The sequence below is a fragment of the Clavelina lepadiformis genome, chromosome 1, assembly GCF_947623445.1.
Source record: "Clavelina lepadiformis chromosome 1, kaClaLepa1.1, whole genome shotgun sequence".
Lineage (NCBI taxonomy): Eukaryota > Metazoa > Chordata > Ascidiacea > Aplousobranchia > Clavelinidae > Clavelina > Clavelina lepadiformis.
The window spans coordinates 2,465,519-2,481,404 of NC_135240.1; positions in this window are offsets into that span (position 1 = coordinate 2,465,519).

A 15,886-nucleotide genomic window follows, 5' to 3' on the forward strand; every position below is an offset into this window, starting at 1 on the left:
CTGACTATATAACGCATCCCTTTTTGCTGGAAGACTAAAAGATCATTTACATGTACTGCTGTTCAGTTTGCCAGACAGCTTAAGGGACACACTTGGCTTGGACCAAATGTTTTACAGTTTTTTAACTATTTTCAAGTTAGCCATAGTCGTTGATCAGATAGAGCTCAAAAACAGTTTGAGTACAGTATAGTGTTTCCCAAATCGCTAAAAAGTGGCCAAAGAAAATGTATAAATTAATTTGTACAGGTGATATCAGTAAACAAATTAACGACATTGAATATGAACCAAATGACTGACATCGAGATGGTTGACTTTGTGACATCAGGTATTGTACACTAGCTTGTGTAAATGTGTGCGCACTTATGTAACCAGTTACGTGAATGAAATAAATTGCTATTCTTTTCTAGGGGAAGAGAATTGTGCGGGAAAGAACCGCAAAGAAGAGGACCAAAAGCAGTCTGACCTCCGTTTGAGGAAACATCGTGTTGTTTGCATTTATCGATAAAATAATAAAGACAATGTCAATTTTACTGGCAAAAATAAAACTTACCGGTTTAAACCTATCTCTGCATTAGGAACAAGAAGGTGATGAAAATGAAAAGGAAAAAAATTACGACGATGATAGCGTCGTGGGTACGGGGAATAGACCAGCCGGATCAAAACAAACCACATTGGAATCTTCTGAAGTAAGACGGCTTCAGAGATAAGTATTTATTTTGATATTATTCAGGTTGTTACCACTAATTCTTACGAGTATTTCCGCGCAAACTGATTCCATAGGTTTAGACTTGCAACTTGACCTGAAGTAATTTGTTGTATAGATCTCAGCGGGTAAAATAACATACCTCAATTTCAATCAAACAAAACGGCAGCAATTGTTTCTGCTGGATACGAACACGTCATTGTGATTAACGTAACCAAACAACTACACTTTGTACTGGTTTTCACGTCTTTACCTTTAAAAATAATTATGATTTCGTGAAAAGTTTAACTCTCCGGGTTAATTGCCAATGGTAATGTATGTCCGGAGTGATTTAGTCTTTCAAGTCATGATATGATGTTGTGATGTTCATCATTGATCAAATGTATTGCTGAATATAACGGAGACCCAGGTTCACTAATTACGTAATAATGCCGAGTTCGAAAAGACCGATAATTAATTTATCGAAATCCGTAAAAACGAAATACGTTGACAGATTCTAATTCGCGCAATTAACTGGCCGATAACGTCGCTTATCGCCGATAACGTCAGTTCGACTCATAAAACGTATGGCGCGCGCAGTGACGGCAACAACAAACAGTTGCTGTACCTGAGGGTTGTCACATAAGAGCCAATGCTGGCGGGCCCGGTGAAAAATAAAACATTTCCAGGGTGAATAACGAAGGAATGAGTTAAGGGTGACCTAAATTATACATCACATTAAGGCGTGTTGTGTAACGTAGCTGTTAAAATTTTTGATTCTTTTTAGATTGTTAGGCTTTTTTTAGTGTATGAAGGGGGTGTACTACGATTTTCAGTAGTTTTAAAACGGCAACCCGGCGATTGTTACGAAGGTCTTATCCAAGACGTCACTATAGAAAAAGTATCAATGGTTCCGGTCCAGTGCGGTTTTAGATAGGGCTTCAAATGGACCTACAGACCCTTTAAGCAAAATTATAGCAATTGCAAGGCGAAATGTTAAACTTGTTCAAACTTTAATTTTGCTTTTAGCCTACCTTGCTGTAATGCTGCCTAGCAAAAAAAACCTGGAAAAAAGAAGTGTTCGGTGTCTAGAAATGTTTAATTTCTTGTTTTTTTATTATATTACTTTTGGTTTGGTAAGACAAAGCCCTGTTGTTGCATTGAGTGTTTTTACAGCACTTTTGGGCAAGTTTTGGAGCGTACAGCTTTAAATCGGAATAACCAGACACTTTAGAACAAGTAACTCTTTATTTTAATGCACAATGCAGGTGATTGGAAACGCAATTGAAAATTTAACATTTAAGAAAGTTCGGCTCGCTCCAAACGCTTGTTGCCTTAGCTGGGTTGGGGCAAAAACCAGTTATGGCTAGGATGCATGAATTTTGGCGGTAAGCGATATGGCGCACACCGGCTTGCTTATATGCTACTGGTGGATCAGTCGCCCATACCGCTTACCGGCAAACTTCACGTAAGTCACGCGTGCCATGACCGTCTTTGTGAGAATCCGCACCATTTAAGTTTGGAGCCAGCCGAAATTAACAACGCAAGAAAACGCTGCTTGCAAAACCACTTTTGCTTTGGCCATGACAACTTTAAAACGTGCATGTTTTGGCCTTAAACGCTACTTCACACGATAATTACGTGAGTCATTTTTATAAGTCTCCGTTACTGCACGCTTCTCGTGTTGTCTAAATCTCCTACTTTTGCAGAACTTTCGTCGCCTTCGAGCTGCCGGAGTGTCTTTCTCCAATCCAGCCTGGACTTGTTCCGCCTGAAGACCAGCTAAGCGTTTCGTTGCTGGAGAACCCACTTCCAAACCAACGCCTTAAGCTGCGCAAGCCCTTGCTATCCCACTGCCAAGGCCATTATTACGGCATATCACAGCCAGGTGAGCACGCCCAGCCATAGTTACTTGAAAATGTCGACCTTTTGTAAAGTCTTTGCCAGTGTAGCGTTAACACTTTCAACCTTATTTGTGTTTCTGTCAAGACGTATTCTTGACAGAATTGTTTTGTTGAAATATTTTGCTATTGCCCGCTTGCAAGTTAGTTTCGCGTGCTCGTCAAGCACAAGTCGCACCCTGCGGCTGTCCCAAGTTACTGGCTTTTCTCTACCGCGACAGACAAAGGACAACCGCTTGCAGTCGCTATGGTCACCTTGCAGGCAGCCTAACATGGCGTCAGCTGCGCCGATAAGTTTTGCGGCCATTTCATCAATGTTATTTCCGTATTTTAATATGCAGACTTTATATTCAGCGAAAAGTCTGCTTTGGCACTCCAATGCAAACTTTTTTTGGGATCGCGCCGCTACGGTTCTGTTCGTGTCTCTTGCCGGAAAAAGCGTGCCCAGTTTTAGTTGTTTCATGCGCCGACCAAGTGAACGAAATGTGTGCAAACCTGCTGTTTTTGGCTATTTTCCATTTGCTTTGAAAAACCTTCGAAGAACTTGGAATCGTTGTCGGTCGTTAAAACGTCGACATCGATCGCGTCCCGCTGCAGGTCCTTTGCCAGTTGTTCACCCAAGGTACGTCCCATATTTCCTGTAACACGTATACGACATTCGTATAAGTAAAGGTACAGTAGCTGTTGATGAAAGCTTGCTGACCGGAAAATGTTGCAGTTATTTGCGATTGAGAAGTAAGTAACTCACATTAAACTTAAATTAAATTGCTAACCTGGCGGAACCCCTATTGGGAATTGGTCATTTGACCTCACATCAGTCGATGCCAATTGCAATAATGCTCTTTTTTGGTGTTACATTTTCCGCCATAACACTTACAACCTGTGTTGCGGGTTGGGTTAGTTGCTTAGAAGCTGCCGCAAGACCCACGTTAAGTCTATATTAAGATGACGTAAAACTGATGTACCATATACAAAGTAGGTTTTACTTACTAAAACGGTACCGTGTGATGGTTAGTTCAATTTCAATAGGAAGAAAAGCACCAGCTCACAGGATGCTAATAAAATGTTTGATAGATTTTAGTGTCATAACAGTTTGTTTTTCTTACCGTGAATCAGCTTCCACCGACACTTTTGCCTTTGAAGGAAGTCCAACGCGCAAGTTCCGCTCCTTCAGACTAATTCGCCTGTCTCTCATGTCGTCTTCGTTGCACTTCGAGACCAAGTCTGAAGTTTTCTTGCAGTACCGTGACAGCCGCTTCAAATTTGGTGAAGGAAGATCAAGGCAGCTTAAAAAAGCTTGCGCGGATCGCCGGCGTAGACCGCTAAGCATGATTCCACAGGCCAACTGAAGGTTTACTTTGCTATTGCTTTGCCACATACTACGATTTTCCTGCCCAGAGACTTTATCAAAAGTGGCGAAACTCTAACTAACAAAGTCACAACAAAAGCATTTAAATTCAACAATCGAACCCTTTCCTCCTTGACTAGAGGTCGTAGAAGATGGTGACCCAAAATGTCACCCGTGTTAGGATGTTTCAGCGAGATCATCTCTGAATCTAGCATTTTGGATATTTCTTTAGTTTAAACGCACTTAAACGTTATAAAAAAAACAGGTTTTGCTACTTTTTGGATTCAAATTTGGTAGGGTCAAAGCTCATTTGGTATACCAAACTGCTTTAATTAATACAACTACAGCAGCAGCAATATTCATAATACCATTTTATTACAGACTTTCTTACCTGATGGCCTTTTCCATTTTAGTTTCGACTCAGCTGAGCTACGTGGAACTGACTCCTTTCTTTCATAAAAGCGGTGACCATTGGAGAACCTATGTCGCTTAGGATGTTTCCGAAATGGCATTTTGACCCTCACTTGTAAGTGTTCACATTGACAGAGGTGTGAAATTCAAATTGTTTTAACTTTCAATTTTTTTTCAATTTATTTTCAATTGTTCAATTCAAATTGAGTCCCTGTATAACGTGATAAAATAAGTCGATTTTTGCGCCATCTAGCGGCAAACGATTTTTTTGCGTTTCGATTGGAGATTCTGATCTTTGGGACAACTATGGCGGCAATCGCACGCATAATGCCTATTTACTGTCTTTAAAGCGAAAAAGAGTTGTACGTGATAGCCAAGTCAACTTGACAATTTGCCTTTGAAGGGGGTGTAGTACGATTTTCAGTAGTTTTAAAACGGCAACCCGGCGATTGTTACGAAGGTCGCATCCAAGACGTCACTATAGAAAAAGTATCAATGGTTCCGGTCCAGTGCGCATGTCACCTTAATCTGTGGAGGTTTGCTGTTGTTATGGCGTGAGCGGAGTGTAGGTTCAGGCTAAAGTTAACGTTTTGTGTTGGTTCAAAGTTAAGGCTTTTTGGCTGATTTTTTGGAGAAATGTAAGGAAAACAGTTGTTAAAAAGTTGAAGCATTTGGTGCGAGAATTCCAGATACGAGAATTTTCTCAAAATACCGCATTAAGTCCTTTTGACCTACATCTCGGCGGATACAAAAACTCAGCAAGATGACCGGGCTTGTTTAGAAGCAAATTCAAATTGAAAAATTGTACTTTGCATTGTTTTAGATAGGGCTTCAGATGGACCTACAGACCCTTAAAGCCCTTAAACGTGGGTCTCCGATATTTTGCCTATTACAGCACCTTTATTTGTGCACTTTTTGTCATCATTACGATGCCACAGGTATATAGACACTTAAACCATCTAAATTTAAATGAATTTGAACAACAGCAAGTTTTCTTTTTATAACAGCAGGGAGATGATAAAAGTGACCCAGCAACAGAACAAAATGACCGGTTCATGAATAAGGATAATGGACAAGCGCAGTCGGAAATCACAAAATCTGGATCTTCTAATACTGGACTAAATAAGAAGAAAAAGTGTCTGTAAGTTCTATTATAATTTCGAACAGCTTTCAAGTATGAATGGAAGATAATTTAAAATACCTTCAGCTTGTCAATGCTGTTTTTGATTTCTATGTGTAAAAGAAAACGAAAGCCAAACATGTCCGAGAATAATGACATAATGGTGTTAGTAATTGTTCTAGATACTGTGGTGTCATGAATGCGAACATATCGCGTCACTGCAAAGTCGTGAACGATAAAAAAATTAATGGGAAATGTGATTTCAAGTGCGAACTTTGCAAAAAGTTCCTGACTTCTTGGAATGGCCTCGTGAGACACCTACGCGGCAAGCTTCACGCTGATCAACCCAAGGCAATGGAGATGGCTGATTCTATGGACCGCCGCCGAAAAAACTTCCCAATCGTAAGTTTTGGTAAATACACACAGTATAAACTGACTGTGCAGTAGAAAAAACTCATGCAATGTTAGAGATCGCAGCGTTAGAAAATAAGAAAACAGTTTAGAAACATATTGGATGAATAATTATGTTAACTGCTGTTTAATATTCTAAAATCTAAAAGATTATATATTCTTTAGTTGCGTTAAAATGTTTATGTATTAGTGTAAAAAAAGCAATGAAGTGTATTCCTTTATATGCATAGGCTTTGTGGTGCAGTATTGTTTGAGATATGGAAACGAACTATGTGTATTTTATAGCGATTACATGACATTGTTTATCGAGGCAGTATGTGTAAATAGGATGTAATCATAACAGCGTGTATTTAATTCGATCACGCTGTTTCGCATTTTCAGGAAGTCCAACTCGAACGTAACGACCTTTCAGTTACTGGCGCAAGTCTTTCAATTGGCCTTTGTTGTACCTGGTCACCGAGTAAGAAACTTTTTGGCATAACCTAGATCATCTGATTAGAAACAGGTAATTCCTTTTTTATCTTCGTCCACATCTATCTCATGACTTAACACAATTTTAGGTAACGAGGGTCAGCAAGATACTGCCAGAAGGTGATAGATGTGTGTTAAGTTAAAGTTGACATGATAAGGCTTTAGAATTTAGGTAGTAGGCCTATAGTCATATAGTTCGTAGATTAAATAAATCTTTCAGGGAGCTTTTGAATTCTTCTTCGAAGACGTCACCTCATCAATGGAAGCACGTATTCACGAATTGCAGAATGAGAGGAAACGCAAGATTTGCCTCGGTGTACCACAAGTTTGTGATTTCAAAACATTGGAGTCCATTAACCTGGAGACATATAAAGAGAAACATTTGCAGGTTAAGACGTTCTGTTAATTTTGACTAATTTTGACATAAAACTGTCTTTGTACATACTACAGATACAATCTACTATATAATATACTCATAGAATGTATATGTACAAAGTCTTAGCAAATTTAGTTGTATTTAAAAATAAAAAAGAGACCATCTAGCTGTATTTAAGAAATTACAAAATGAAAATAAGAGTCCGTCAACATTCATATTTGTTTGAATTTATTACACTAACCACATTAAATGCATTGATGTATGGTACCAGTCTTTTGTTTTCGTCATCAAACAAAATAACATCCGGTATCTGATATCTTACACATATAATTTAAAGAATTCAATTCAATAGAAATAAAATAAAATAGACATATAATAGAATAAAATAGAAATAAATATAAATAAATAGAAATAAATATAAATAAATATAAATAAATATAAATAAATATAAATAAATATAAATAAATATAAATAAATATAAATAAATATAAATAAATATAAATAAATATAAATAAATATAAATAAATATAAATAAATATAAATAAATATAAATAAATATAAATAAATATAAATAAATATAAATAAATATAAATAAATATAAATAAATATAAATAAATATAAATAAATATAAATAAATATAAATAAATATAAATAAATATAAATAAATATAAATAAATATAAATAAATATAAATAAATATAAATAAATATAAATAAATATAAATAAATATAAATAAATATAAATAAATATAAATAAATATAAATAAATATAAATAAATATAAATAAATATAAATAAATATAAATAAATATAAATAAATATAAATAAATATAAATAAATAGAAATAAATATAAATAAATATAAATAAATATAAATAAATAGAAATAAATATAAATAAATATAAATAAATAGAAATAAATATAAATAAATATAAATAAATAGAAATAAATATAAATAAATATAAATAAATAGAAATAAATATAAATAAATATAAATAAATATAAATAAATATAAATAAATATAAATAAATATAAATAAATATAAATAAATATAAATAAATATAAATAAATATAAATAAATATAAATAAATATAAATAAATATAAATAAATATAAATAAATATAAATAAATATAAATAAATATAAATAAATATAAATAAATATAAATAAATATAAATAAATATAAATAAATATAAATAAATATAAATAAATATAAATAGCGGAAATATTTCGTCGGAGCTAGGTTGGCGTTATTTCATAAACCAGATGCAAATGCAACGCGTGCGAAGTCAGATTAGATAAGCGATGAGATCCGGCTTTGTTAAAAGGCTAAGCTAGGCTACTAACTACAATTTGATGGCACATTTTCCAGAAATATTTTTGCTGGCTTTCTTGTATTTAACGATGTTCAAATATTTGCTTATTTATTTTATTTGCAAAACTGGTAGGACAGTGAATGTTTTCGTGCAATAATGAAGTGTACGTATTTTTCTGATAGAATGGAAGAATGGATGGACAATGAAGGAATTGAAGGCAAGCGACTAGGTGCACCTTCAGGTTTTGCAGCCTTACTTTTATAGCTAACTTATCTGCATGTAGGTTAATGGTAGTTTTGTTAAACTTTTGTATAATATGTTTGTTGTATAATGTTTTTCACATTAATTAATGAAATTGAAGCAGTTAACGTGAAATAATCCATTCTTCGAATGTAAAAAATTAGCATGTCATTTTTCAGAAAACCAATTTTTAAGCCGTAAAATGTTGGCTAAATGTTGTCATTTCTTTACTACATAATACTGTAGATACCGCAATTCATTTTCCATCTTAATATACAGTGTCTAGAATAGACTAAGGTTAAGCAGCATATTATAATATATATTATTATACAATATAATTAAATTATTTTCTCGATTATTTAGAAGAGTTTGACTTCTGGAAAGTAACTTTTTTCATTACAGAAGTTGTTTGAGATTAGGGGTTTTTGTGATATCACTGATTAAGAATATTACGTATGATTTTGGCTGTTTATTGTACCTACCATATTTTCATCGCCTAAAAAAAGGCCAATTTCGCCAGCTAGTACAATGCAAGTAGAGTTTTACGTTTAACGAATTTATCACATGTTTTTGGATAACTATACGCATATGCACAAGTAATGCATTCAGCTTCAAAATCATTACTTCGTTTTCTGAAACAAGGATACTTTTGCCACAGTTCATCAGATAACACAACATATTTCTTTGGCGTTATTGCTTAGCTTTATTTTGGTTTTATGGTTGTCTAAATTAAAAACAATGATAATAAAAATGGTTAGACCTCAATCTGTCGCCGAAATGTCACTTGACTTAGGCCTCATGCCAAAAAGTCTTTGAAACTTTTTGAATTTCGTTTTTATATGTGACAGTCACTGCTTTTTTTACTTTGTAATTAATTTTGCAAACAATTATTGATATTGATTATTTTTATTAAAACATTTACCCATTATATGAGTTTACTCCTATCAATAAAACCTTCAAATATTTAAGTTCTTTTCAGAAAATAGGTTATAAGTTTGTATAATATTAAGTGTTAACGCAATTGATCGTCAAGTAGTTGGAATGCCAGTTGACGTTTTGTTAAAATCAATCAGTGATGGGATTTCACAAGACGTTTTTAATAAAGAAGGACAAGAAAAGAAATTTTCCTGCAAATTTTGTGATAAATCATTCAAATGCAAAAGCAACTTGAAACAACATTTAAGAACTCACACAGGTGAGCGACCTTATCAATGCGATGTGTGCGACAAGTCATTTGGCCAAAGCAGCAGTTTGAAAGATCATGTAAGAACTCATACTGGAGAGCGTAATTATCACTGCAAGTTTTGTAAAAAGTTATTTACTCAAAGCCAACATTTAAAAGCTCATATGAGAATGCACACAGGTGAACGACCATATCAATGCCAGGTGTGCCTCAAGACATTTACCACAAGTGGAAGTTTGCAAGCTCATATGAGAATGCACACTGGTGAGCGACCTTATCAGTGCCAACTTTGTTTCAAGTCATTTACCACAAGCAGTAATTTAAAAGTTCATATGAGAATGCACACTGGTGAACGACCTTATCAATGCCAGGTGTGCTACAAGTCATTTTCAGATAGCAGTAATTTAAAAGCTCATATGAGAATCCACACAGGTGAACGACCATATCAATGCCAGGTGTGCCTCAAGACATTTACCGCAAGTGGAAGCTCTTTAATGAATTTGCATTGTTGATTTAGACATCCATTTTTCCGGTCTAGACGAGTTAATTGATCAGATTATGAAACAATGCGTTCTATCACAAGCAGTAACAGTCAACTGATTGTTAGTAAAAATGAAACTACACTCCGAAGAGTAATATATTGTGATTTGTGAAGAAGTGTGCTAAACTGCTAACCTGTACACTGTAGTTAAGTAAACCGTCAGATTTAAGCTGCACGTCAGGGCTGACCTAGTTTCCAGTGTGGGTTACGGTTATATCAATAATTGCAAAAGGATTTTATCCAAGAAATGTTGTTGAGGAATTATTGCCAAAAGAGAAAGTATGAAGAGGAGAATAGAAATTTTAAAACGGAATGGGAGGAAGAGTTTGTATTCACAGATAGTGGAGGTAAACCTGTGTGTCTTGTCTGTCATAATCAACATTATTGCAATACGTTTCTTTACTATACACAAAATTAAAATTTCAAAAGTTAAACGCTGTGCAATACAATAACCTTTTGCGAGTTGCCCAGTTAAATTTCTAACTTGAAGTAGTGATTTGCAAGGTAATCTGGAAATGTCTACAAAATGCATAACCATTTTCCAGATACCATACTTTTTGGCAATTTGATAGCCGTATACATTGCGAGTTACATTTGGTAATTTTTATTTCGTGCAATTTGATACCTGCAACGTTGCGAGATACATTTGGTAATAGTTACTTCGTGCAAGTTTTCACTCGTATAAGTTGTATATGTCGTATAAGTGTTACTACTATGAAGAGCCGCAGCATGCATCACGATATGAGCATTGACGAAGAAGACCCCAAAAAGGGGCCTGAGATCATCAGGTTTTATAACGAGACAAAGATTGGTTATGCCTTGGTTGACCAAATGGTTCAAATCAAACATATACTTGCAAACGACAAACCCGCCGATAGCCTCTAGTTCTCTTTTACAATCTGCTCGAATGTCTGCTTCCAGCAAAAGAAGAAAATGTTGTAATGATCCGGATATATTTTGTTACATTTGTGGATGCTTCATGTTGAAGTCTCAACAATGCAATATTACCACGTTTGTAAAAAGGCCATATCTTGCTTACTTTAAAGTCAAGTTAGGGGACCAGGACAAAAGCTGGGCTCCTCATAAAGCGTGCAAAACCTGCGTTGAATGTCTGAGAAGTTGGTCGCAAAGAAAAGGTTCACAAATGAAATTTGGAATACCCATGATTTGGCGAGAGCAACGAAACATGTTGACGATTGTTATTTTTGTCTTGTTAGTGTGAAAGGGTATAACAAAAAGAGTAAACATCGTTTGAAATATCCAAATCTGGATTCGGCATTGCGGCCAGTTCCTCACAGTGATGAAAAGCCACAGCCAGTATTTATATCACTTGCAGAACTATAACTATACTTATATCCTTCCATTTTATGGGAAACAGAAAACTATAACGATCTCTTAAGGGAGCTACTGCTTAGTTTTGAAGATTTGGGATGCAGGATGAGCATCAAAGTTCACTACTTGAAGAGCCATGCAGATGAGTTTCCAGAAAACCTTGGGAAAGTTAGTGAAGAACATGGTGAACGTTTCGACCAGGATATTAAAATTATGGAGGAACGTTATCAAGGTCGGTGGGATTGTCATATGATGGCCGACTATTGCTGGAGTTTGAAAAGAGAAATTCCAGATGCTGCTCATAAAAGAAATTCCCTCAAAAGAGCATTTTTAAGCTTATAAGTGAAGAGTTCATATTTTATGAAAGCTCTTTTGTTGACTGTTTCTGAACTCGCCCTGCCCAAGTCCCTTTGAGTCAATCTTTATTTTGGCACTTTGCTATTTCTGTGTGTGTCTTCAGAATTTCTGCACTCCGTTGTCTATGTGCATATAGTGTGAACTGTAGGCTATAATTCAGATAATACCTTGTCACTGTCCTATCGACAGGTTCGTCAGCATAATGTAGCGTTTGATGTTATTATGGTTGCTCTTTTGTATGCCTATTTTTTATTCCAAAACATGAAATTTTAATAAAGACAACGCAAATTTGTGTGAATATAATATAGAATGCTTGTTTGCTAATTAAAGCTAGATTATTGCAGATAAAACAGTGTTTATTGCATCAGAATTCCTTGTTTTGACAACAGAGGGGGGGGCAAAAATTGATTTTTTTCAAAAATTAAGGATATTTCATATCTCAAAAACGTGATGTGATAGAAAAAATCTGAGTTCATTTTCGGATTCAGCGCCCCAAAATTAGCTAAAATGAGTTGTCAAAACCCAAACCTGAAATTTTGTGTAGACCAGTGTTATCTATATAATATGCTGCTTACGATGCTTCCCCGCCCCAAGTGGCAGTTATTGATCCAATTACCCATCACAGTGAGTGAATTGACCCAATTAAAATCTCATAACTTATATAAGCAATTATGTACGCACCGAACTGAAGTACAATGTCAGCAAGAGTTGACAAGAGTTGGTTTTGTTGAAACTGGCATCAACCTGCTCCAGTTGCGGCATCTAAGCAATGTCGTCCAGTCTGTTCAGCTCGTTAAAACTGACAATCAAGCGTTTCAACTGCGACAACGTCTTGATTCCCTTCAACTTGCCTAGACCATTCCCGTGCAAGTTGAGCACCTGGAAGTGAGAGAGAGATTGTATTTGGTTCCGACCGATTCAACATTCTTGCTACAACTTGACAAGCCATGAAAACTTTCTCCGCTCACTGTAATTTGAGAGATGGATATTGCACGGCCCAATTTCAAGAGGAGGTCTTCAGACAGTGAGACGAGTCGAGACCGCGGACGAACCTGTGGCGGAACTTCCGTTGCTTTTTATCTTCTTATCTTCTTTTTATCCTCCTCATTGACATACAGCACACTCGGATCACTTGACGTTACCAAAGTGATGACTGCATTTGAGCCTGGCACCTTGGCGTTTAGCCGTCACACTGCCCGACGCGCAGCTGAAGCGGAGACGTTGACTTCTGCAAATGACAGTGACGTAACGCAATTTCTACCAATATGACGTCATCAGCTTACCTTTGCCAAGTATTCTAAATTAATGATGTATTCTGGGAGCACAAGGTCACGGTCAAAGACGAACCATTCACACTGGCGAGTGCTGCATTCACAGTCTTAAACTGTGGGTAACAAAGTTTGGTTAAATCAAACACTGTTTGTGCCCACCATCCCACATAGATGCCACTAACCATCGGAGTTTTGTGGCAGATATTGGGCTGCTTACTTTTAGTGGACTGTGACGCGGAGTCAACTCATTCTTTCCTTGGTCGGTACACGCTGTCGATGTTGTGATATTTCTCAGTGCTAATCCTTAAACAACATATCACATCTTGACAAATATGTTAGAGTAAGAAGTTAAGAACACGATTTAACAAAGAAAAAACTTTACCTGGCTGTGCCTTGAGCAGGGGCGCTTTTACCCAAATACACCTTTGATACTATCACCTGACCTGCAAAAATGACTTCTCTTATTAGTTTCTCTACTCATATTTAACTTTTATAAGCAAAGCTTTGTATTACTGTACTGACTAAGTCTGCAAAGTATGGTTCAAGTTAAATAAAACGCACCGCATCGAAATGGACACGGTTCGGCATAGGGCTTGTCCTTCGTTAGAAACTGCGTGTGATCTATTCGTGGTTTTTCACAAATAAATAAACTATTCGATAACGGAACCCCTTCTTCGCCAGTCTGGAACGTAAGAAATAATAATATCATAACAACAGGTTATTTTGTAAGTTAAACACAGTAAAGTTGGGTATAGGTTTAAAATTGCATTAAAAAATGAAGATGAAATCAAATAAACCACTGTCAATGAATGTGGCTTAAAAAGTACCCTAGCTGTGCATGCTTATTAGAAAAACGAAATTTACAAAATCTTCAAGAAAAAAATATGCTAGTCCTTAAGATTGAATTTAAAAGTCTTTAGTCGATTGAGATGCCAACTTTGATCAAGATGAAACTTTAAACTCTTACTTATAAATGGCCAGGAATAATCTTCTTATAGACGGGGAATTACCATATGGTGCTTTTAAGAAAACTTCCCGCGGCTCGTCACGGCTAAGTGACCTAGCTTGGCAAACAATTTCTGGATCGCTGCATACGACATGGAATTGATGATCTGCGACGTAACAATTTAAACATGATCAAAAGTTTTGCAGTCGTTTTTGAAAAAGCCCGAATCTATTGCCCAGTGTTATAAGACAGAGCACTAAAATCAGAACGAGGAAAAATTAACACAAGTAAAGGCAATAGAAACGAAAATAACTAAATAGAATCAAATAAAGTTGCCGCTTACCAGAGTTATTATTAAATGGGAGGAGTCTAATGCATTTTTTCAAGAAAGTTTGTTCCGGGTTGTAAAATCGGAAAGTCTGGTCAACCACAGGAGGTTGTGGGTCCACAGTCAGCTGAAGGATAGAAAGCAGCCTTCCGTCACTTTTTCGTAGGATCGCCTGACGAACACAACAAGAAGACTAATATGACTCTTGCAAGTATTTGTTATACTCAGGATGGAACTTGAGGCGTGTGATATTGGTGCTGGGGTTAGAAAGCAATAAGCAAGTGCAGAGTCGAGATATGGACCACAGTAACCACTTCTAATAACTATAAGAAACCTTTATACGCCCTTTCAGGTAGTCGGTCAGCACAACCACAGTAAGCTCTGACCCAGGTAATTCAAGGGTTTTCGTTCGTTAGCTTAAGATTGCTAAAGTCGAATTCACAGAGAACCATTCATTCCGTGACTTCTGCCTTTGTGCTGGTAGCAAAAATGTATAGAAATTTATCACCATTCAAAGCAAATATTTATGAGTTACCTTCACAACTTTGGACTTGATGGTGCCGTGACTATGTTGATTTTTGACTGGCTGGAGAGAAGTGGGAGTCGGCTTAAAAAATGACCAGGTCCGTATATTTTGCGAGATACATTTGGTAATAGTTACTTCGTGCACAATTGTACCCGTGCGAAATATAACTTACAAAGGGTGACTGATTGTACCCATTTGCTAAACAGGGTTTGCAAATGGCGACTGAGTGTACCCATTTGCTAAATAAAGTAAAAAATCTAGCTAAAATATTAAATATGAATTGCATTTCAACAATTTTCCAAAGTAACAGAAATATTAGCAAGTTTAACTTTTAAATGGATTCATACATATGGAAAGTTCCCATTTGCTAAAAAAAAGGTAAAAATTAAGCTTAAATAATAAATATGAACCTTTTAATGATGCCAAAGTGATAATTTGGGCGGTTAAATGAACTGTTGTCAGCCGGCTGAATTAGGGAAATTAGGCAAAATTAGTGTTATGTTATCGAAGTCAAACACGTTATAGAAGAGGAATTGGTGTTCCTTGTGTCCACACGTAAAAGATAAGAAAGTTACAAAATGTTGCTCAAGATGTTGCAAACCCAGACTGTTGCTCAACATGTTGCAGATGTTGCAGACTCTGTGCTCAAAACACAGCGTGACAACCATCACAGGCAACAAATTCAGAGCCAAGACAATAATAATAATTTTCTTTTGATGATTTGTCAACCAAACGAATTGGTAATTTATTTTTAAGAAATCTCGTTTCTGTCGCGCGATTGAATTTGTGAACTTTTGCACCAATTTTGGAATTTTTAACCGTATTAGCAGTCAGTGATTCTGGTAATTTTGAATCTAGTTCAGAATAAGAATTCGTTTTTAAGTTCTTGTAAAACTTTAACGACGAAAATGTTTTTTAGACAAGAAATATATCTTAAAAAATATTTCTGAGCGTAATACCCACGTTTCTATACTCAGTAAATCTCAGCGCCCGCAGCAAAGCATCCATCAATCTTTTCATCAACTGTGGTAATAATTACCTAAATATTTTCAAGGTTGTTCTCGAGCACACCGTGTTATCCCACCGGGCGAGGACCTTTCTATTGATGCACAATTAGCAGTGGTGCATTGG